This window comes from Engystomops pustulosus, chromosome 4 (assembly GCF_040894005.1).
Source record: "Engystomops pustulosus chromosome 4, aEngPut4.maternal, whole genome shotgun sequence".
In the NCBI taxonomy this organism is placed as follows: domain Eukaryota; kingdom Metazoa; phylum Chordata; class Amphibia; order Anura; family Leptodactylidae; genus Engystomops; species Engystomops pustulosus.
In genome coordinates this window covers 54,081,125-54,107,014 of record NC_092414.1, presented here as the reverse complement: position 1 = coordinate 54,107,014, position 25,890 = coordinate 54,081,125, and the positions used below count along the sequence as shown (strand labels likewise).

At 40.0% G+C, this 25,890-nt stretch overlaps 1 protein-coding gene and 1 long non-coding RNA gene across 2 annotated transcripts in view; one reads left to right on the top strand and one right to left on the bottom strand.

Moving 5' to 3' along the window:
• The window catches only part of LOC140126451 (rho GTPase-activating protein 7-like), a 151,691-nt gene that overhangs the window by 33,216 nt on the left and 92,585 nt on the right, over positions 1 to 25,890 (bottom strand). The window lies entirely within an intron of this gene.
• Positions 77 to 18,075, top strand: LOC140126452 (uncharacterized). The gene is made up of 4 exons (XR_011854836.1): positions 77 to 136; positions 714 to 802; positions 5,243 to 5,269; positions 17,833 to 18,075. It is a non-coding gene; the product is annotated as an uncharacterized lncRNA (long non-coding RNA).

The following is a 25,890-nucleotide window of genomic DNA, read 5'->3' as shown; positions in this document are numbered from 1 at the left end:
ATGGGAGACGGAGGTGTGGGGGTGTGCATAATTAGCTCCCAGTGCTCTGGCCTGCTAATAATGATACGTTTTTTCTAGGTGATCCCAGCGTGTCAACATCAGAGAAGCACCGGGATCAAGATGAAAAGGAGGACAGGTGACTATCTCTAGGTTATGTTTTACTTTTTGGCAATGGTACATTTCCTTTAATAAAGATTACATACATTTATTTTCACATACACTGCTGCAAGAGTCAAGATAAGAGGGAGTGTAAGCTGTGCAGCAGCAGCTCTGCCCGCATCCCTACCACTCTGGCACCCTGCTCGGTGCCTGCACTTCACATCACTGTGTACTAGCCCAAAAATGTTACTTGACGGCACCTTTTACCTATGACACTGTGACATCCTAATCTCCTTATTACTCATAACATTATGACATCACTATAATCACACTATGTATTGGCCCACTTATGTGTCCTGCTGTACAGTGATGTCATTACTCCTAGGGGAGAATGTTGGGGGGGGGGCAAGTTGGGCTAAATACATAGCTCCAGTCAAATACACATAATTTTTAACCTATGCATTTCTTGCCAAAACTGAAAAATAAATGTTAATCCATATTTGAAAATACCCTTGAACAGAAACATCTTTTTTGTTTTGGGCATAGCCAAATATTGCCAAACACAAATCTAGTTAAGGCTGAATGGTATTATATTATTTCTGTTTAACATGTAGAATCCACAGTGAAGAACCAATTCAATGGGAAAATGCCTGCGAACAACACTGTGTGTGGCCGCTGGAAGTGATTTCAACCTTTCCACAAGGTCAGGCTTTCTAGCAGTAAAATTGGGTGAATGCAGGACTTAAAAACAGATGTTTCCTCTAAGAATTTTTGCTGGGTAAATAAATTAGCACACAGAGAAAAAAAATACTTTCCATTACTTAGAGATTACTTTTCTCTTTTAGACTTTAAATTCTTTGCCTGTAAAAGGCCAAGCACCTGGTAGTTTTATATCCTGTGTGTTGAATATTTTGAATTGCTGTACATATTTCTAGAAAGTTATACTGGACTTTGTTTACTTACTTACATTAGAGTTTTCTTTCCCTAAAACATCTGGCAACTGAAAAGAAGCCTTAAGTACCCAATCTAATTGCTTCATTTCATGTACTGAGGAGACGCAAACCGAGTAATTCAAAGCCAACACAGTCAAATAACTAGGCGAGAAAATAAATAGAAATCTATTCACATGACACCAAGAATTAAAAACAAAAAAACAATGGACCAGGGAGCTCAAATAACTAGAGCAATGATATCATTCCCTCTCGCAGAGAACACTAAGCAGATGGTGCTATGAAAACCTCCCCTTACAGATGTCCCCTGTTATTGTATGCTTGTTGCTCAGAATGACTTTTGATTTTAAACACATCGTAAATTATTATTGAAATCAACAAAGGGGAGATCACATTGCAGTTTTATATAATGATTATTGATATTCTTTAAATAATTAATATTGATATCCTGAAAATAGGTCTTTCATACGATATGAACAGGGGATGACCTCCAGAACTACTACCAAGTATATGTGTAGATTGGTTTCTATGCACAGGTACAGGTCACGGGACTGGTCAGTGAATGTGGATGGCATTGCAGTGCTGCTGGGCCAAATTAATAGTTGGTCATATATGTGGAGCCATTCTGTGGGAGCACCAAATTGTTGAGTTTATTTTGCCCTGATACACCTGAAGAATAGAGTGATGTCGTGCTTGTGTGAGACTTACTTTATGTATTTATGATATCTATAATATATATATATATATCCTATTGATACGCCATAAATACTATACATGCTATATCTATATCATACTATATCATCAGCACCTTTAGCCAAAAATCTGTGTGTTAGGTAGTAGCATTGAATATTTGTGTAATCATACCTTGGTGTATGTGTTATTAGTAGTAGCAGGTTTGTTAAAAATGGAATTATATTCCAGGAACTAGCTTCTCTAACTTCTGGGAATACCCTAAAACTGCTATCCTCTTAGATTTCTCCACTAATCCACCACATGGCACTTCCCCTCTACTCTGAGTAACACTACAACAATGGGGCTATGGCAAATGTATTTCACAGTAAGGGTTCTCCTCAAGTGCTCCAAGCCCAATTACATACTTTAAATAAAAATCACAGTCCTGCTGCTACTAAGAGAAGATACATAGGACACAGAGGGACAATACCTAAGACTGTCTGCGGCTTTAATATCCCACAAAAACCCTAAGATTTAGGGTTCAGGGTCATCAAATCTATTTTTCCAGAGGGAAAACCTACACATATTACACTGGGCTTCATGATAATGTGATTTGTTGCACAACTAATGACTGCACTGCTACTAATAAAAGTGTAAAAGTGAATGCAGTTGCATTGCACAGATAAACCGCTGGATTTTTTCCAATAATCGTGTTGTGCTTTCAGCATGCCATGTAGCCATAACCTACGGCAGATCATGTGGGGAAATGTTTTCATGGTGTTTCTCCTTTTCACAGCTGCTGGTTTCCCTTGTAGTTCGCTGTCAGAAATGTCACATCCTGGTATCATAGTCATAGTCTAATTCTGAGTATTTAAGCTCTCACAATATGCTGTTCTCTTTTAACAAGGTCAGCAAATTTCTCAATTTAGTTGCTTAAAGAAAGATCACACAATAAGGCACATTTACTTAGAAAGTCGCCTATAATGCTGTGTGCGGCGATTCACTAAGATTGTGCACCAGAAATCATAAATCTGTCACTTCCCTGCACTGGCCTGGCAGAGTTCACCATCATTTTTGTGGTACACCTTTAACATAAGTCATGCAACACAGTTTGCAAGTTAAATACAGTGTAGCTGCGCCACAAAAGGTTCGCGTGCGACAATAGCTGCGCAGACGCTTCTTAAATAAATGAGCAAGCCATTTTAGCCATGAAGAATGTGCACAGTCTGACAAAATTGTGGTGTAAAGCCCTTAGTAAATGTGCCCCAATGTCTTGCCATCCAAATATGATATAACATAAATAAAGACAAGCATTACAAATGTCCAAGTTTAGTTCATCTTGTGCAGATTTTAATTGTGAAATGTAGAAAGTCGATGTTTTCCTTCAGATAGAATCTTATTACTGATTTTATAAAATATTTCCCCTTATTACTAGTGAAGGCCATACTTTGGACATTGAGGCAGTTCAATTGGAATTGAAAAATTATGGAAAATATAATTCCCGTAATATCGGTAACATAACAGACAGTAGTTCCAGCTTTGTTGTGGGCACGATTATTTCTAGCTACAACCTTGAATATACTGTGCTGGATTTCTTCTGCTAAGACTGAAACAAGGAAAGTCCCTGCAATTCTCATGGAACAGCAATTCTATCCAAGACAAAAACCCCTTTTATGAAATATAAAACAACATGTAATGGTAAAATTATAACAAGTTACAGGATTATTTACAGGGAAAGTTACAACCTAAGTGTTATTTTTGTATGTTAGAAATTACCTACATTTCCACTGACATGTACCTGTAATAAAATGCCTAGGATCAGCGACCAGATGCAACGTCCTTACACAGCTACAGCCATATGTCAAATGAAAGCAAGTGATTTTCTCAATGATCCGAGATCCACACAATTAGGTCAGGGTAGGTCATTTATCAGCAAGAACAGTCATTTTGACAAACTGGGAGCAATTCACTCATACAGTACAAACCAAAAGGTCTTATGGGGTCATATATCAACAGTTTTTTTGATAGCTTTTCTGCTCCTCACATCTATCATAGTGGGTTGGCCATTTTTGCTAAGGCCTGCATTGATTTTGTGACTTTTTTAGGTGCAAATTTTTGCTCAACGTATACTTTTAGGGGTGCTTATAAAACTTAACTTTCAATAATGATTAGTCAGCAATAGCTACAGACTGAGATCAGAGAAATTGCATATCGCTTTCTGCTTGGCTGTGACAAGGCTAGTGGTAGTGATTATCCTTACCATCTCAGATGCTCCAAAGGTGGTAAGGATACTGCTCCGACAAGTGGTAGACATGGATAGATAGTAGTGAGACAAAACAAGATGGTTACGCAGACAAACAAACAAATGAAGGGATAGGCCAAAGATAAAGGGGACCCCAGGTAAAAGAGGACCTAAACAATCTATCCCTGGTATGCCCTATCCCGTACAGGGAAATGGCTAGCACACCCTGGGGCCTCAACTCAGGACCGGAGCCCTAAAAAGCTGCCACCCCACACGAACCTTTCCCTAAATAGGAGTCCCTGATATGACCCAATGGGGCTCATTTACTAAGGGTCAGCGGAGCGCATTTTCGTCAGGTTTTCCGACAATTTCCGTTTTGCACCGCATCGCACCGGGGATTGTGTCACACGCGATCGGATTTTGGCGCATCAGCGTCAGCTTGCACGCAACAGAAATCAGGGAGCGTGCCATCGGACAACCCGACGGAGTCGGACAACGCACAAGATTGAACATTTACAATTGTGTCACAAGACACGCACTTACAAGCATTGGGAAGAAGCAGGTGAACTCTGGCAGACCTGGGCGGGGAAGCGACGGATGCAGGAACTCAGCTACACACGAGCTACATGAATCGTGCCGGACTTCATACTCGTCGGACTGTCCGAATCGGGGATCGCGACAGGACCAGGTAAGCAAATTTGCCCCTATGTGTCTATAATCCAACAGGATGGTGCAGATAGGTCATGCATTGTGTGATCATTTACATACGATCGGGATCCGTTGTCGGAGCAATATCCATACCACCTTTGGAGTATCTGAGATGGTAAGTATTATCACTTCCTTCTGATACCACTAGAGCATTAGAGCTTTGTGTGTGACTGATGTCAGTCTGTAGCGATCGCCAACATACAAAGTATTATTTTGTGCATTACAAACTGGTCTCATTTTATATTTTTATAATTAATCATAATTAAAAGTTATGTTTTATACGCACCGTTTATACTTAGGCTTATTTGGAATTGATTGGTGTCGTATGTATTGTCGTAGTGGATATTTCACTCAATATTTTATACTGCTTAGATTTTTCAACTCATACTTTTGCCTTTCCTACGACTGGTCTTTGGACTTCACATGATATCCTACAGGTATTTTATATTTCTGTATATACTTAACAAGCATGAGAGTTTTTTCTATATAATGACTGCATTCTTCAGTTAACTCTCATGAATGTTAAGTGGCATTCACCTTTTTGACCTTATTTCTTTTTCTTTTTTTTTAGATATTCAACTGGTCAACAAGGTTATCAGTGAGTATCTGAGAGTAATTAGGTTGGGAAACAGGATGTTTCTAGCTTACACTCTATACAAGATTCAATCATTGTCCAATATTATTATTTAAAGGGGTTAGCTCACTATAGGCAACTTCTTCTAAAATGTGTATGCTGGATCAGTCAGCTGAATGTTCTGGTTCCTGCCCTTGGCAGCCCACTAGAGGGAGGCAGCAAAAGGAGAGCAAAGGCCCTGTGTCAATGTACATGTAGTATCACTGGCGAAAAACAAAGACTCAAATGCATCCTGCAACCTACATTGGACAATACTATTATTTTGGGTTACACAATGAGTTTTTTTTTTCTGATGGTATAGCAATGGCAATATTATTTTGTAGTCCACAAGTTACTGTTTGGGATGACAGGTAGTACTTATAAGGGATACTTGCTTTTGGAAATTATCTCTTTTTAAGGGGTCACTAAGGATAAATATATATTTTGAAGTTGCACAGAAGTAGACGCTATGGGGGTAATTTATCATACACCGCTGGTAGGAGGCTAAGGCCTCTTGATTTGTCTGGCAGGTGGCGACTTATAGCGGTCCACCAACCACCTACCTCCTTCATGCCGCTCCATGCCCTCCAGACGTGGAGGTGGCGGAAAGGGGAAAATAATCACAATTGCTAGCTATTGTAGGTAGGATGGTAGGCGATTGACAAATATGACAAAAATAGTTTCAAATGAAGGAATAGTTCTTGTATGAAAAGAGCTGGAGTTAGGCTACATTCACACTAACGTGTGCCCGCTGTGCCATAGCACGTTGGCGCAGGGGAGAAGAGTAGGGGGTGAGTGAACAGCGCCGTAATACGGGGAAAGATAGGGCGTATCCTATCTTTTCCTCGGGTATGGAATGGAACGTACAGCTCCGTGTGCCCATTGCCTCCCCATGGGGAATATATATATATATATATATATATATATATATATATATATATATATATATGGCTGCAAGCTTGTGGCCGTATATATATGTCCCCCATCGGTCGTGTTAATGTAGCCTTAGTGAAATGTTTTCATTTTTGTGACTATGCAAGGGTCTTTTGAAGTTAGCCGGTAAATGTATCTTTCCAAGACAACTATTTTATTTATTTTGCAACTTTTTTTTACTGCAAATTAGTGACCTTTTAAGTGAAAGTACAACTGACCCCATGCTAGGTTCCATAAATGCACCTAAAAAGTTGCATAAAATGAAAAACCCCGCAAAATAGAGACAAAGACGGAAAAAAAGTCATGTATCACAACGGCAAATCTAGAACGATACATAAGCACTGCTAAAGTATCCAGACTTCAGCCAACTTTAAAAGGTCACAAAAGAAAACAAGTGATACACGTGCCCCCATAATTGTCAGGGGCTCTGCTCCTTTAGATGAATTAGAAAACAAATATTTTTTCTTATGTTAATGAAGCTCAGGTGCCCCTGCAGTACTTCTCTTCCGTGTGGCAGCACAGAGCTAATTCACGTTCAGGTGGCCTGGAGGGGTGCTCTGATGACGTCCCCCAGAGCATTGTAACAACTTAGTTTTCCAAGTCATCTACAGGAGCACAGTTTCTAATAAACATAATGTTGTAACCACTCTGTTGGGATCTACCCAGCAGCATTAATAGTCCATTTTCAGGAAACCAAACTAATACAAATAGATTATTTAGCTGGGTTTCCTATTTTGTATTTTAATGCCTATAATCAAGAAATTGGGATGACCATGAAAGTGATCTGGAATGACTGGTGTTCATTTTGGTTATTATTTTATAAACCACAGGGGGCATCTATAGAAGCATATTATCAACAGATCCAAAACAGACTGTATCATTGCCACTTTTCATTACATAGATCTCATTTGGGGGTCATTTATAATCTTTTTAGAAAGGTGCTAGCATGTAGTTGGCATAGATTTTAATCACCATGTTTGCCTAAAAACTGCTGAGCATGATAATACCTTTTGTGGAATATGGTGGCTGCACACTCACCATAACCCTCTTGCTCTGCTTTTAAGCAAAAAACTTCTAGTTGAACAAAAACTTTTGCACAACTAACTTTAAAAAGTTTTGGGACAAAAAAGATATTTTATCTAATTGATAAATATTGGCCCCATTTTTAAGCTGCTTCTAAACCTGACCTGCCTCTGCTAGTTTAGAACAGCAGGAGCTTTAAGAAGTCCTATCACCAGAATTTTACCCCCCAAACCAACAACGCCCATTGGTAAAGGGTTACAATTACTCTACCTTAATAACAGCCATATTTCTGTAAATAAGTCCTACTTGACTTTTTAATTCAAAATATGACTCTCTTTTTCTCCTCCCAAGCCCCTTATTTTGACTTCCAACTGCCAATATTCAACTACAGACATATAAAGCTTTATTTATTTATAGTAAATATTGTGTATTTTTTACCTGGTGCCTTGTGTTACATTTATGTCATTTGACCAGGGTGATGTCATTTAAGGTTCTATACCCTTTGCAAAATTTACGTCATGTATGTATCTGATCGCATGAAATCACAGCAGCCTCCATGGAGGCATGTAGAGGAGTAAAAGTCTATGGTATGCTGTGACTTTATGTGATCAGCTACATACATTAGGCAACTTTTGCAAACGTAAAGGTTATAAGACCTTAGATAACACGACATGAAGTGCTGAAGAGTAAGGAGCTATAAGGCATAGAAAGGAGTAGATTGAAAGTTGCCGGCCAAGTAGGACACACCCCCTGTGATGCCAGGTGGGATAATACAGGCGGTCCCCTACTTAAGGACACCCGACTTACAGACAACCCATAGTTACAGACAAACCCCTCTGACCTTTGGTGATGCTTTCTGGATGCTTTACTATAGTCCCAGACTGCAATGATCAGCTGTAAGGTGTCTGTAATGAAGCTTTATTGATAACCCTTGGTCCCATTACAGCAAAAAATGTTTAAACTCCAAATATCACTGGGGCCAAAAAATTTTTTTGTCTGGATCTACAATGATAAAATATACAGTTTCGACTTACATTCAAATTCAACTTAAGAACAAACCTCCGGACCCTATCTTGTACGTAACCCGGGAACTGCCTGTATATAGTTGATTTATAAGGGAAACTATTTTAGCTAAAAGAAGATGTCTTTAAAAGGTTCCCTTTAAAACTAATGCCATGCTTTTGCAAAGACAGAGGTTTGATTTACAGTTGCTCCCTATAAGGTCAAGCCTTTCCGATTGCTCCTTGACTTTGTGGAAAAACAGGAACTGCTTAAAACCATTATGATTAGAATGTGCCTCTGGAGGTGTAAGCAAGTGTTACCTTTGTTGGGGGCCCACACAGGTCTCACGTGTGTTTCGTTCCCCTTTACACAATGTGCTGAACACCTAGCTAAGCCTCTGGGAACATTGGAAAACTTGAGTAACTTTGTAATATAATTATTGCATTTTTCTCATGTATTATCTCACCTTAAATGAAAGCCAAGCATCAGGCATGCAGATTGTGGTCAAATAAAGTCATATAACTTTACTGTACTGTTATACCTGAACGTTCACGATGCTCATGTTCTGCCAACTCACTGACTTGGCATGGTTTTTAGAATTCTTATGTGGTGTCTGTTCAGGGAACCCCTCATTTTTTATTTTTTATTTCCACATTTGTGGTGTTATTTACATTTTTGGCAATACATCTGCAGAATGGGTAATAACTAATGGAAGTATACAAATCTTTTTTGTCTCAAAGCCAGAAACTTTATATTTCCCACACTTTCTTATTGATGATGTCACTTAAAGAAGACCTGTCACTAAGTAACAAGAATCTTCCAAGGAACTTATCTTATGAATACGTGGATGAAATTAAAAGAAAACATAGGCTAACATTTATCACACAATTTTGTTAAATTTCCAGCGCAGACACTAGGAATTGCAACCTCTACCCCCTGTACACCAGGTGAGCTGGAAGGGTTGGGCCAGCACGGGATGCTGCTGGCTGCACCTGCACACTGCTTATAGCCTGTGCCTGTTTAGGCACAGGGTATGGAGCTATTCTACGCCAGGTCAGACCTGGCATAGGAGAGCGCTGTGTCGCCGGCCATCTGGATTTATCAGTAGGCCAAAGCCTCCTGATAGATCTGGCGAGCGCCAGGGGGCAGGGCCAGCATCATACACTAGCTCTATTAGCGCCAGCGTATAATAATTGTGCCCCAAAAAGTCCAACTGTAAATAGACTTATCAGAATTTTGTACTTAGTGACTCATCTTAACACTATGGTGTTTGTACAACTGGGGCATATACAACTAGGGTACATTACCAGAATGTGTGCGTGCTACAATGCCCTGTTTTAAAGCAGTTAAAAATTTAGCAAAGGTCATGGTTTTCCACTCCTGGATTTATCAGCCTGAAATTGTTAGTTACAGCACTCTTTCTTCTTCTTTTTAAGTTCTTTCAAGTTGATTATTTAGCTGTTCACATGTCATTGGTCGCTGCAAATCATCTTTTAACAGAAATTTCAACACATCTGTTTTAGACTCACATTCACTGACCTGCAGCTGGATCTAAGTTTATATATCTCCAGTATTTGTGACTTTTGTGTGAGGCATATAAGAGTACTTAGGGTACTTTAATCTGTTCCCACTCCATGCCGTACACGCATGGACCAGCAGGGAGTTAGTTATCATAAGGCAGTTTGCGTCATCTATAACTATAGCTAACACACAGCTGTGGCAGTAATAACCAGATCATGAGTGTTATATCCCATAGATACAACCTACACTTTGTTGTACAGCCAGGCAACTATTGAGATCCTTAGCCACAAAACCCAAAATATAACATGTAACTTTCATTTGATGAGCTTGTAAAAACACGGTACGCTTTAGTAGATCCATTGTGTACTTCAACATTTGTTGTAGCAGACTCCTTCTCCTCCTAAGGCAGTACTCTAACTTCATTGTTTGTTAGTGGCCAACACGGTCTATCCTCTATTTGTATACTACCTACATACACTAGTTCACAAGAAAAGATTAATTATACAGTAGATTGTAGCAACATTGTAACCTGTCCAGCATCACCAGCGGTTTGGTGCTAAATGCTCATATCCCTCGGGTAAATATGCTAATACATTTCCTATGATGGGATAAGGAAAAAATTGCCTCCTTTGACTAACTTGTGCAACACCCCTGCCGATGCAAAGAGTGTTGCGAAATTGGTACCTCTACATGTCAGGAGCTGCCTGGTGAGCCTGATCTCCAGCATGGGAATCTAGTATGCAGCTGTTTCTGCCTGAGATACTAAGAGTCAATTGTATTATCCAATTACATGCTCTGTACTTACTTTAAGGAAGGAGTATGCTGGTTGGACAAATGCTTGCTACCTCACAAGGGGAGGTTATAAAACCCTTTCCCTTAAGCTATTTACCAGGCTGCATGCAGACCTTCCTGAGGACCTGAACTCCAACCAGCTACCTCCATCCAGCTGAAGTTTTGCTGCTGTTAAGGCCGTTGCCTGTTCCAATAAAGAACTGTAAGTTATCAACCCATCTCTGAGTGATCCCTGGATCCGGCTGTACAACATCACAGGCTCCCCATCCTTCATCCACAGTGATCCCTATCTACACACCGATGTTGTCCCAGGGAGAAACCTACTCTGTCAGCCTCTCCTTCCATTTTCTTGCACACACCACCTGCTGGAGACCTGCCAGGCCAAGGAAGAGACCTCCGATCCTGATACCAAGCCCCGTGATCATCACCATGCGCTAGGCCGCACCTGCCAGCCACTCCAGTATTCAGGACCCCGGATTCCTTCAGTCACCAAAAAAGTTAGCCAAAAGAGGTTTCCTTATCCTATCATGGAAATATATTTCCCAGAATCCCCCATTGGGGAGGATTATGGCTGTAAGTTATGGCTGTAAGTCTCCACATGCCTGCAAGGTGGCGTGAAAAAGTCTCCATAAGGAGAGTTTTTATTTCCTGACCCATATCCCTCTGATAACAGACTAGTCCCCTTCTCACCCGTGCATAGATTGGACAAGCTGCATGTCAAACTGAACCTGAAAAAGACGTCAGGGTCTGCTATCTTTATAAAAGGAAGTCGGATTTGCTGACCGCAAGAATACAGTATTCAGTATATTGTATTGGGAACACAGGAAACAATCAGTAGACAGTTATACAAGAAAGTCCTGCAGATACTACATGGGAACCTTTAAACTTAGGCAACTTTTTGTGGGAAAAGGTACCTTTTATAAGTATAAGCAGAATGGGATTTGATGGGGATTCCAGACTGTGTTATACTGAGAGATGGGATACAGATGTTTTCTGCAAGCTCTGAAGCCTTTTCTTAATGAAGGAACGATTACAATCTACCAATTCACCTTCCAATGTTCTTGTAAAGACAGCTTTTGGCTATAGAAAGAAAAAATCGGCTTGTGAGAGACAAGTACAGTCCGGACAGAAATCCTGAAATGCTTTTAGGCGGTGAACCACCTCCTGCTTTTACTCCTCCTCCTGTAGCTTTACTTGGGACTGCCAAGGAGAATTTGCAAAATAGCTTTTGCACCACAACCACAAATAGCCAAAATAAAAATAATGATACATCACTACCTATGTATGTCTGTCTATGTTTTATTATTGGAACCTCATCTCGGAAAAAAATAAGGGTACAACTTAAAGATAAAGCACTGAATTTGTAAAGTGACTGCAGTGGATATACTAAACTGTCTACCGGTTAGAAAAAACTGTAAAGTCAGACTAGACAGTTTAGGACTGCACAGGATATTTCATTGGATGATAAAACTATTGTGTAGTCTGCCCTTATAGCAACAATACATTTCATTTTTTGTTACTCCGCTGGTGTCTAATGTCTTCTCCATGTCTTGTAAGGATGGAAGAGTGCATTTATTTCCATCCAGACTTTTTACTCAAACTGATATTTTCAGATTTTTTACACAATCTCTGCTGTGCAAAGGTTATTTTAAGGGAAACATGGAAAAGAAACTTCCTGTATGAAATTATTTGCAGAAGCAAAATTCCTTAAGGGATTGCAGATGTGCAGGAAGAGTTCAGCGGAGTATAGTTAAAGAACACTTGAAGATTATGAAGTGACCTACTATACAGTGAGATTCCAAAAAGTCCATCTATAGAATGAATGAATTAAAAGCAGCCTATATGCATATTAAAATATTACAGCGGACATGTTTATGACACTACGGCAAGGATGACAAATGTGCAATGGGAAAACTATAGTTTTTAGGTTTCTAGGATCTTTTCCCAACACATTTCTTGTAGGAATCTTAAAAACTTTACTAAATGCATAAAGTTTATTCATATGTAAACATTAGTTGTACATTGTTCATATTTGGAACTATTCATACGGTAAATTCTGCAGTTATAATGTTTGCTACAGTGTCTTGTAGATTTAAAGGGTTACCATTCACAACAAGATAGCTCCTATCCACAGCATATCGGGAGGGGTCTCAGTGGTTGGCCCCCCGAGAGCAGAGGGTCCAATGTACATGCAGCCCCCTGCTCTATTCATCTTTATGACGCTTACAGAAATAGCCGATAGCCATCTCCGTCAGTTCCATAATCAGTGAATGGAGCACAACTTGCCAACTAGCTGCCAACAGACTCCTATTCTAGTGAACCGTGGGGGCTGCACTGAGACTCCCACCGATCCCCTGTGGATAGGGGCTAACTTGCTGTAAATGGACAATCCCTTTAAACCAACCAAAGGTAAGGTTCTAAGACTGGGGAACCATACAATATGTGGTACATTCCCAGCATGGGAAGTAAGGAACACAGGGGGATACACAATATTACCTTGATATAAAATAAAATGTAGGATATCAGAGCATAGTCTACATGTAAAGAAGCTGTTTGGTTTCACAGTTTACACCCAGTGCTTGAAAAAGACGTCCTGTATTTTCTCACATCTCCAGTAAATTGAAATTAACTCTTGGGAACACATTTGAAACCAATTATAACCCATAAAAAGCATAAAATAACTGACATGTGATGTACATATTTTTATGAAGTCTATTAAGAAAAATCTCGATGAAAAGCTTCAAGGAAAATTTTCTTATGGAGTTCAGACTGGCAAGTTTCCAATAAGTATAGTCATGGCTGATTAAAGAGAACCCTGCACATATTTCTGCTTCCATGTCATTGGACATGTTCCCACGTAAACTTGTAACCACCAGCGATCCCACAGATGTTTTTCTTTCTTTATTTCTAGTACGCCCACATTTGCAGAACTGAATCAGGGAGGAAACTGAGATACTATAATTCCAAAAAATCCTCCCAGTTTGCAGCCATTTGAGTTATAGCGAATGTGGCAGATTTTTTTTTCCAGTTTAAGCAGGAAAAGATAAATTTGTCACGACACCATGGAGCAAGAATGATCACTGCCGCTCTCTGCCAGCTGAACAACAGCTGGGTGGTGGACATGACATCATGTTTTGTGAACAGATTGGAATTAGTATTATTCTGGCTCAAAATGTATTTAATATCAACTTGATTCATTCTATTCCTTGGAGAATGTGTTCTGTTTTCACTCTGATATTCAGTCATTCATCACACATCTAATGATGAGAACAAGGTTTTTTTTAAAAAAAAAAAATCATAAAAAGGGTCATGAATCTTAAATTGAGATTTTCCTATTGGGAAATAAATTGTGAAAATGTGATGGAACCATTGAATAACACAGTGCTTTCCTAGTTTTATCTAATTATGTATTGAAGCTGATGAAAAGCTTTTGTTTGGGGAACACTTGGGAATTTCCATGTAATGTCAGTTACCATATATTCTAGGGCATATTCTAGGGCATGACTCAACTCAGCTTACATAGAATTGGTAAATGGACATGGCCCATGTAATCCTAGGTGAAATTACCATTACAAAAGTACCATAGTATCAGTATACCATTAGTAATAGTAATTTTAAGATGATTAAACATGACATTTATTTTAAAATACAATCTCCTTTTTTGCATCCATGTTTTTCTAAAACAATTAACATTCCCCACATGATCAACAAGGCCACGAGAATTCAGATGATCCTTCAAGCATCTGATTTATAATAGAATTCATTTTAAAAGGAATGCCAAATAACAGCATAAAGTTTAAAATAGGTCAGAGATTTTGGGGTGCAGGGATATCTATAATGCTTATGATTTTGTATGTTTCAATGTTTCAATATATGCATACTAGGAAAAGGAGAGGATTTGAATTTTTTTTTATTTTTTAATCTTTTTTATTGTTTTTAAGACATCCGGGGGTACTTGAGCCCTTGAGAGTCTGATTGTTCATGTGATACAAAGCAGCATATTTTGTATACTGCTAATATATCTGGTAGACTGTAATAGTTATTGCTATACAACTGATCTGTGCTCTTCAATGACATGTTTAATTGTGTCACTTCAAGGGGCTGTCCCATCTATGGAAGTAGGCCCTATCCACAGGATAGTGCCTAACTTGCTGATCAGTGGGGTCTCAGTGAGCTGCTCCAGCCATCTTGGAGTGTGATGGGGCTACATTGGACCCCCATTCTTGTGATCCATGGGGTCCCATCACTGAGACCTCCACCGATCAGCAAGTTAGGCACTCTCCTCAGGGTAGGTCTAACTTGTTTAAATAGGACAACCCCTTTAACAGTTAACAGGTTAACAGTCAAAATCAATGCAAGCAACCATCCATCATGCTAATGTATATACAACACAAACAGTATAGAGAGGGCTCAGCCATAAAAGCCTAACATCGGAACGCTGTATATATGTATATTGTTTTGCATTAGGAGGTTAAAGAACATTTTCATTACGTTAACAATAAATAATAAAGACCCACATGGCAGCCATAGAGACCCATTGGCATGATACAATGAGGCTTTTTAGAAGGGGCAAAAGAGATATCAGCTTCACTGATAAACCCCTAAGATGCCAGATGACAGCCCAACTGAAGGGGTAAACAGTCAAGATTCAGTGATATCATCATCCCGCTTGTGGCATTTCTTACACTGCTTTTATTTTTCCCTCAAGTTCTTCTAAAACACCAGAAAAATACAGAAAAAATACAGAAAGCCATGGTAGAATGACTGGTCCTTTTTAAGAACAGTTATCCTGGTAAAAGGAAATAAAACATTCTCTTCTCTGTTAGGCCAAGACAACTGCGCAAAACTTTCAAAAGAAAAAAAAAACTTGTAGTTCTTTTGGAAGGAACACTATTTTTTTTGTTTCCTTCCATTCTATTGAGCCCTTTTGACAGATGAGACATTTCAGTTTGTGGAAGGAATGCAAACATCCTTCTGACTGCAAAAAACCTGATATGTTATGAGGCGGACGTCACGGCTAATCTAAGCGATATTCAACAAAGAGAGTACGCTTAGAAGTGGAAGGTAAATGTTTTTTTTATGCCTCCTTATCTGCCGCTTGTCGGAATGGTGTAAAAAGTGATTACAATGTTACTTGGCCATTCTGATATCAAATAATGTTGAATTTCAGCAGAACTTATGGGTAAGGATATTACTTGTATTATAAGGTTTAAAAGTGATGCCATATGTTGAAAACAAAGCAGTATCATCATTGTTTGGAGCAAAATGAACACACAGATTGGGATATATGTCTGTGGGAAAAGAATCTGGGCTTATCAACCATCCAGGAGAGCCCACTGGTCTCTTAAACCCAGAATGTGCAATTTGTATGAATAAATAACAAGGTACACTGAATACTCTCTCACACTATAGTACTTTGCTTAAAGGAAATCTACCATTTGCTGTCATGTATTATGAACCAAACATACCTTGAGAATGCTGTAGCTACACTGATGCAGAAACATATATCTTGTTTAATCCCTGATCTGAGTGGTTTTGCTGAAAAAACAATTATACATTTATGAAAATGAGGCTCTGTCGCTCCTGTGGCTGTTTGGTGCTTCTACTTTTACCCTAACTATCCACTTCTTCACTGTATTGATAGTGTTGTCTCTGAAGTAATCAGGAAGAAGTAATCAATCGCGGCACCATCCTTCAGCTGCTTTGTATGAGTCATCGAGTTTATTTGATTAGTCCTGTCTGGATAGTTCAGAAAGCTCTGTGAAACACAGCAGCCAGGATGCACGCAGCTTTTCCAAGGTCCTGAATTTTTTAATCATTTTTTGAGCAAAACCACTTGGGTCAATGACCAAACAAGATATGTTTCTGCATCAGTGTAGCTACAGCATTCTCAAAGTATGTTTGGTTCACAATGCATAAAACCAAATAGTAGATTTCCTTTAACTCTTCCTGACTTTTACCATGATCCCTTCAGATTCAGCTGTATTTCCAACTCGTCGTAATTGCCGACTCTCACAACATGTCTGTGAATCTTCCAAATAAATGGGAGGCATACCAGACCAGAAGTAGAATTGGCAAAGCTCCCAGCTGCAAAAGCCTCCAGAAACGCTTTGCTCCGTGACTGTTTCTATGTGCCATGGAATGCTACATTATCACACTTAGACCCAATGTCCGAACATACATTAAGGAGGAGGGGCTTCACTCATATACTGTATAGGTAGCATGGCCTATAATAAGGATAATAATGGGGTTGCTTGTGTTGCACTTAATAACAAAAATGGATAGTAACAGAATCAAGTATACTGCGTACATACAGTACAGTAGCAGAACCTAGATTACTACATATATCCAGTAATCTAAGTACATTTAGCTCAGTACACTGAACATATAAAACAACCAATGGTAAATAAAAATTGATGCAATGGCAATAATTAGATATTTTAAGTAGCATGTACATTTTAAGATTGTGTATATGAAAAAGACACCCTGAATCTTAGGTAACATTTTAGATTAGAATATGGCTATAGCTAAAACATCCTCCACTGCAATATTTAGACCTCTAGCTTTTCTAAACTTTTTTTTTTAAGATCCAGGCACCGTGACTGTGGTAATATTCTGGTATTTGTTATCCATGGCTTCATTCCTTCTCAAATCAAATTTTAAAATTATGCTAGTTATCCTGAAGGGCTCTGGGGATGTTTCTAGATATCCTCAGTGCTGTAGCTTTACAGACTGTTACAATGAGCAGAGCAGCCCCCCCCCCCCCCACCGTTTACTTCCTGCTGCTGTTGGATTACACAGACAGAGGGAAGAAAGAGAGGGTAGGTGGGTGGGTGAGATGTCCTGCTTATTGTAATAGCCAGTGACACGGTGACACTAAGGGGCTCTGGTAATGCCCCCAGAGCCCTTCAGGGCCATTAGCATAATTTTAGACACTGGTTTTATACAGAAGTGTCCCTGGTTTATCACGCTAGATTTTGATTTTATGGCAGATTTCTTTCAGCAAGTAAGAAAGGGGAGTGTCAGAGTGGTGATCCAGAAGTGAAGCCAACGCCCTCTGTGTACCCCCAGCCTTGTTTACATACACATTAAAAGTTGTTCACTTGAAATATATCGATTGATAGTTATGTGGGCGTATTTGGTGTCCTTGAGAGGGTTTCAGTACTGCATTGCTTGAAGTTCAAAGTTGTAGTGACGTGTAAGCTCGGTTTCCCGTAAAAGGATATCTTAATTTTATACTGTGATTGATTGTAATCACTCTTTTTACTATTAAATAGATCGTCCAAGAAGTAACACTGATGGCCTCTCCGAAGTGGTGAGAAGGAGTTGGATCGGGACACTATTGTACTGCTTACAAATTACAATAACTGGGTGAAAACGACAGCACATCAGACATGCACTGCTCTGCCTTTGGCTGTCTTGTGAGTGTTTTCCAAATATCTTTCTGGAACATTACAATTTCTAACTTGTGCTAGAAAAGTAAATGGAGCTAATCTGGTTTTGGCCTGCGCTGTACACAGTCGGTGACTAATGTTTTGTTTTGCACTAAATAAAACAATTCTGGGCTCCTGTATAATTTGACGGCTGGTGTGTGTTTGTTGTTCTCAGAATTTCTCTTATGTCATGTTTTAGCTGCCAGTCTAAACAAGATGACGAGTATCTTGTCATAACCTTGTTACCAAGAAGCAGAAGTTTTTGGAAAAAGAACAGAACACTTTGTTGCTTGAACCTTGACCTTGCTGAAAAAAGATTGATTTAATGGGGCAGATTTATCCAGTGTCTGAAAGTCAGAATATTTCCAGTTGCCCATGGCAACCAATCACAGCTCGGCTTTCATCTTACCAGTGCTCATGAATATTTTAAAGGGGAGCTGTGATTGGTTGCCATGGGCAACTAGAAATATTCTGACTTTCAGACAGCTTGATAAATCTGCCCCAATGTGTTAGATCTACAATATTCTTTACATAAATGTCCAAAACATATTGGGGCTTATTTACTGAGGGTCCCGCGGCCACATTTTCTTTGGTTTTCCCGACTTTTTGGGGAACGCGTAGGGGATTGTGTCACACACGGAAATTTTGTGTCGCAATTGCGCCGGCTTTCACGCAACACAAATCGGGGGGGGGGGCAGGCCATCAGAGGATCCAACGGATTTGGATTACGCATGGGATTTAACATTTAAATTTGTGTTGCATGCCATGCACTTACATACACCAGGAAGAAGAAGATGAACTCTGGTTGACCTGAGCGGGGAAGCAACACATGCAGGAAATCGGGCGCAGAGTTCATCCTCACCGGAGAATCCGGATTGGGGATCGCGCAGGGACTGGGTAAGTAAATGTGCCCCAATGTCACAATGCAAGAAAATATTCAAATCTAGGATCCACAGGCCAAAGAATTGGGAGGGTGTGGCACAAAAAGGGCAGGAATACCACACTATCACCAAGTGTAATATACCTCTATGATATGGACAGAATATGTGCCCACATATTTTTTTTCCAGGAACCAGTGGGGTTTCACACCCTCCCATTGTCTCTGGTAACAGAAAGAAAATTCTTGCCCTGCCCTTACCCAGTACATACCCATTATTATCCACATAATGCCCCTTTCCTGCAGCTGCCCATTTATAATGCTCCTTAACTGAAATTGCCTCTCATATAACACCCATGTCCTGTAGCTGCCCCCTATAATGCCTCCTTTCCTGCAACTGCCCCCCACTTCATGACCTCCTTTGAAATATCCACTTTTCTGTTGTCCCCTCCTTATAGTGTCTTCTTATCTATAGCCTCCTCCTTATTATCTCCCCTTTTCTGCGACTTGTCCTTATAAGGGGAAAACAGTAGGGACACTATAAGGAGGAGGCTACAGAAAAAAGAAGAATTATAATACCCCCATTTCTCTGTTTGTAGCCGATGATATATGCCCCCTCCATACTGAACACAACCCACACCACTCTTTTTAGTTTGGACAAAAAGCAGAAAAACATTGCAGTTAGGTCTATGGGCTATCAGGGTTCAACTTGTTTCGCTTTTTTTTCAATATCAAGGTGTAGGTGTGGCCCAGAGCACAGCACCCACTGTGTAAAGACACCCACGTCCCTTCAGTTGACACCTATCCTCATGATTTTCTTTTGGTTATGTATGAATGAATAAGCAAATTGACTGTACACGAATAGGTCACCGACTTAAAGGGCATCTACCACCAGAATGAAGGACTGTATGCAAATGAGGCTCATTTGTATACAGTATTTCATTCTTGTGGTAGACGTCCTTTAAGGAAACCCAACTTACAGACAACCCCTAGTTACAGATGGACCTCTCTGCCCCCTGTGACTTCTGGTGAAGCTCTCTGGGTGCTTTACTTTATTCTCGGGTTGTAAAGATCAGCTGTAAGGTGTCTGTAATAAAATTTTTTGATAATCCTTGTTTTCATGATCCCCAAAAGGTTAAAATCAAATTTTCACTGGGACAAGTGAACCTGAAATTAATATACCTAATATACCTTTTCTGAACCTAAAATAAATATACCTATTCTGACTTACATACAAACTCAACATAAGAACAAACTTCCTGTATTTCAATACATATATAGTTGTAAAACAATGCAGATTTCAATTCATGGGTCCACATTTAGCAAATTTAGTGCACACTGCACAATGTGCAGAATTTTGTTTCGCGTAGGGCATAGCGCAGTCATGACACAAATGTTTCGTGTGCACTTCTTAAACACTTTGTAGTGAAGTGGAATCAGAAATTCCTCTTGAGAATCCTGCATTGGATTAGTATGCACCCACTGAAGTGCAAAAGAGATAATCCATGGCTTTGTACCTTGACGTTTGTACCAAAAATAATTTTTCCAAAGATGAAGAACATATTAATCTTCGGCGCGCAGCTCCTCGTAGTTGCGCGCCGTCGTCCTGGTCCCCCGGCATCTGCGGCCTTCTGCGCATGCGCAGTAGCTCCTGCCCCAGAGCCGCGGCCGCGCAGCGGAAGGCCTGCGTTCTGCGGATGCGCAGAACGCAGGGGACCAGGACGCGCCGAAGATTAAATGGTAGGCGGAGTAACGTGGCTACTGGGGCATGGAGTAGCCGCGACTAGTAGCCTCATGTCCGGCTACTCCACGCCCCAGTAGCCGCATAAAAAAATTTACATATGCCTCCAATAAAATTTTGTAAAAGACACCCGGGACGTGAGGATTAGCCCAAAAAAGGGCTATCCTCACGTCCCATTCATCCACCTACCACCCCTTCTACCTTTATAGGTAGAATCGGGTGGTAGGTTCCCTTTAAGGTTGCATGTTTTCATAACGTCTATGTCTAAAGCTGGCCATGTACATTGTATAAGCGTTGCCCATACTTGCCAAACATCTAACGTGTATGCACTCCAACTCTCAAGACTAAAGTTAAAAAAATGTATAAAACACCACCACATTTTTTCTTTACAGAACATGAGATACATATGGATACAAAGAAAATAAGACAATATAGAGCAATAGGCCCTGTTTGCAAGAGTTTACAATCTAAGCAGGGACACATGAAGAAAGTGTCAGGGGTACAAGGTACAGTATGGTCATTTTCCATGCCAACATACCAGATCCCTGGTTCTCAAGCAGCTGCAGCTTAATCCCAAATAAGGAGGCGCAGCTTGGCTTGATCCTTGGAAACCCCTGGCTCATGTATTGGAGATCAGCTGTGACCCAAGAGCTATTGTGAATATGGCCCTAGCTCTAGATATTACATACATGCTTTCTGGTTACTAGATGTGCATTATGCCTCTTGGCTAATTCTCCTCTGAGGATGTCTACTTGACTCTTCAGGAGGCCTGTGTGTGTCTCCCCAGTATAGAAGCTGTATAATGTCTAGATAGGGATACAGTTTATAGGTTTACTACGTGTTTATGGACTGCAAGCTTCAGAGACTCTTTATTTCCACTTCCTCCTGATTTCTGTTGCAATTCTACTAAACATGAAGAAGGAAGATGTAAAAGCATAGCAGGTAACTTCCAATATAAATGTAACAAAAATATATAGGAGTGACGTAGGCAATTAGATTTATAGGAACTGATGTTAGAAGAGAAGTTGTTAATGGTCGCTGTAAATGCTTTCACTAGAAATTCCTCTCATGCCTTCCTTATTTACAAGCCCCGTAGGTCTATCCAAGTGCTAATTTTATGAGCATATTTCCGGCTTTATCCCTTTATGCCCTGGCAGAGCAGGATGCTACACACTGGAATGGGTCTTTCATGGTACTTTACCCACAGGCCATGTGGAACATATAGACAAATAATAAAGGGAGATGAGCATGGATTACTTTATGAAGTCCCTTTGACTTGGAAAGAGTGATGATTTTTTTTGGTCGGTTCTTTTTTTTCTATAATGAATAATGTTATGTACTCTTTGAATAAAGCACATGGATTGGCTTTTTTTCTGTTGGGTCAGTGCAGGGAAGTAACAAATTCATGATTTCTGGTGCATGTTCTTAACCAATGTGGCGCACCGAGCATTATACACAGGCAGAGCACTTTTAGTGAAGTTTCCTACATTCTTTGTAAATGTGAACCTGTGTTTTATATTGAGTTTGTATTGTTTAGACACTGGATGCTTTTGCTTTGAAACTGGATGCTTTGAAACTCAGTATTATGGTGGCACTTTATGTTGTACTAATAAAGTACTGTAAAGACCAAGAAGATGGTGGTGGACTTCCATAAATGCGGTCCTTCTCAACTAGTGGTCATCCAGGGAATGGACATTGAGGCAGTGAAGTCCTACTGGAGTGGGCAGAGAACATAAATGTACTTCACAGGAGGGGCCAGAGCAGGTTATACCTGCAGAGGAGGCTACGGGCATTTGGGGGCTACACAGTGCTGCTCCACCCTACCTCTCCTCCATCTTCGATCTGGCAGTGGTCTATGATTATTCTCTTCTTTAAACGCCTGCGGAATTTCCTATGTAGACGCGCGCACGATCGTGCGCACGCAGCGCTGAAGCAGTTTCTGCTATAAAGTTTAAAAAGTGTTTATAACACTAACGAAACTAAGCACCGGCACCAGCTCACCCTGAGCTGGTGCTCGGTGTTTACAGCTTACACCGACGATTTGAAATGGTAGGTTTCCTTTAAGACTTCCCCCAAGCTGCACCAATTCTCTGGAATACTCTACCCTGGACAATCAGACTAATATCCAACTAGCAAAGCTTTAAAGGGGTATTCCAGGAATAAGCATAATTCATATACAAATGGGTCATTAAAATATAAGCTAAGTTGTAATTAGTTGTTATTTAAAATTTTGCTCCCCTTAGCAGAAAAATGCTGCTGACATAGACTGTAATGAAGAATTAAAATGCTACTGGCCCTTTAATCAGTCCGTTCATTTCCTCCGCGCAGAGCTGGTCACATGTCCAAATCACATGCTCTGCACCTGCCTGGGCAGGTCATGTGATCAGGCATGGCCAGTGTTGTGGTGATGTGCAGGGATGGCAGTTACACATCATTACTGTGGTAACAGAGCAAGAAAGTCTGTTAGATCATCACTGGGAGCACAGCATAAGAGGAAGGAGAAGTTACTGAGAACTAAAGGATCATGGAACTTGTAGTTTCCAGTGGCAGCCATCTTAGTCATAACTCCACCTACTTTAGAGAGGCCATAAATTTAGTAAATCATAAAAGTGTACTATTTAAGCTCCATTTTGTGACTAATGACATTGAGTATTGTTGTACCAATTTATTTATATCATCATGGGTTTTTGTGTCAGACGTTCATATTCCTGGAATACCCCTTTAAATGTGCTCTTCAGGCAGGCCTGTCACATTCCCTAACTTCATGTAACTATTACTCTCTTTTCACTAACACATTCTGTGCACTCCTTCAGTCTATGTAATCCTGCAAGCACTTGATACCAATACTGCATACTGTTTAGTGTGCAGTCCTATGCAGCTTGGTATATAGAATGAAGACATGTTCACCCAGCAACATTACTTATGTTACTTATTTATTCTGACCCCTTAGATTAGCTGGACCATGATACAATCTCTTATTCTTCCTATGTCACTGCGTTGTGAATAGGACCTTCATTTTAATTGTTTCATCTGACCATGTTATTACTGTTTAGGGTAATTCTTTTTATCTGAATATGTATCCCATGATTTGTAAAGCGCTGCAGAATATGATTATGCTACATTAAATAAAAATGTATTCATTCATACAACTGTAAAAGCCATCCTCTCTAATTTGCAAGATTTTCTATGACTTGAAAAAATAAAGTTTGTAGCTGGAATCAAAAGCTATAGCCAGAAATCTTTATTTAGGTCAAGTTACATAACAAATGGAAATCAGTAAGGTCTTAGCATTAAAGGAATATTCACATAACGTCCCACTAAATCTCCTTTCCAATAGGTATTATGTAACCACAACCCTGGATCCAAATGTTTTGTTTGGAGTCTTTCACAAACGGATTTGACAAGAACAAAGAAATTCATGTTGGCAGGACAAAAAGAGCTTCTTACAATCAATTCATTCAGAATTATAGGAACCAAATGTTAAAAAAGAAATTCTAAGTTAAGCTCTTCCCCTAACCTTGCTTCTTGTACAGAAATGAAAATAGACGCACAAAGAGTGATGTTAGTACACGGACATTGAGGAAAGACATGGACAGGAGGGCGGATCACAAGGAGTAGAACAAGATCAGATCACAGCAAAAATGTAACCAGACCAATCACTTTTTATAGAAAGCAATCAAAATATTTCTTCAATGTCTCCATCACTACGAAACCTCAGAATGCCCAGAAATGCCTCAGCTTGTCCCCCTTTGATCATGATAAAAAAGTAAAGGTTTGTTGTTGCTTCTATAGTTTTGATGATAATGTAAGTAGATGGAAAAAAAAATATTTTATAAAATCACCGTAAAATTATATAGAAACTCCTCTATTTTTCAAATGAGACACAACACATTGTAAAAATAGAACTTACATAAGACTTAATGGGGCAGATTTACTTACCTGGTCCATTCGTGATCCAGCGGCGCGCTCTCTGTGGTGGATTCGGGTCTTACGGCGATTCACTAAGGTAGTTCCTCCGACGTCCACCAGGTGGAGCTGCTGTGCTGATGTTCCGCGAAGCCCGCCGGAATGCCCTGAAATTCCAGCGAGTCCCGCAACCCTTTTTTTTTCAAAAATGCGGCGGTTTATCCGAATCCATCGGGTTTTGGCTTGGACACGCCCCCCGATTTCCGACGCGTGCATGCCGGCGCCGATGCGCCAAAATCCGATCGCGTTCGCCAAAATACCGAGGCAATACAGGGAAAATCGGCGCAAATCGGAAAATATTCGGGTAACACGTCGGGAAAACGCGAATCAGGCCCTTAGTAAATGACCCCCAATGTGTTTATTACATGTTAAATTACATATTAGTCATATCAAAGAATTAAAAATCTGAGGCAACTGACCACTGCAATACATACTCATTCTAATGCCTAGTGATATTAGGTATTTGTGTGCAGATCTTGCCTCCCATTTCTTTCAGTATAGTTCCATTTCAGTTCCTGACCTTCACTTGTCTTGAACCCTTCTTCTCTTCTGCTCCTGGTTTCCTACTGGTCTGTTGGTTTACTTCTCTGGTTTTGATCTTATTTCCTGACTTTGACCTCTCTGACTTTTGTTATCCTGTTGAGTACAGTACCTTAGTTGCTCTTGAAAGCTGTGGTAGAGCAGGGAGCAAGAAGATTGGTTGAATTACTTTGTTGGCACTTTGGAATGAAGGAGTGGGTTTTGAGTTGCAGTTTAGGTACTCGGTCACTACCCCAGTACATGCTTGGATCCTTTGTTTGTGTGTATCGTTTTAGTTTGTTGGCAATATGCTAAAAGTTGGGTGTGAAACTAACCTAATTTAAAAAAAAAAAAAGAGCGGGGGAGAGGGGGTGTTATTGCATGTGCAGAATTGGCATGGGGGGGCTTTGGTGATGCCCCCCAAATATCTAGCAGCTCAATTGTATATTTTTAAAGAGAAACCACAAAAACCTTTTACAAGGCCAGATTCTGCATCAGGGTATAAAGTAGATTCAGTCAGTGATGCTGCTTTATAATGAGGCCAGATATTTCCTTTAAACATTGAAAATCAGGGACTTCCTTAGCCCTGAATTAGCTTTTGCCTAATTGTTTACTTTACCTGTCACTGTCTTTGCTTTATGACCATACACATAGTCAATTAAAGTAGTTTACAGTACGTACTGTAAAGTATAACAGCTTATCAGGTTTCAATAGAGCTTCTATTGTTGACAGAGCAATAGAAATTGCGCAGCACTCCACGTCTTTTTAGCAGAAGCATGATGGAAGGTAATTGACTTTG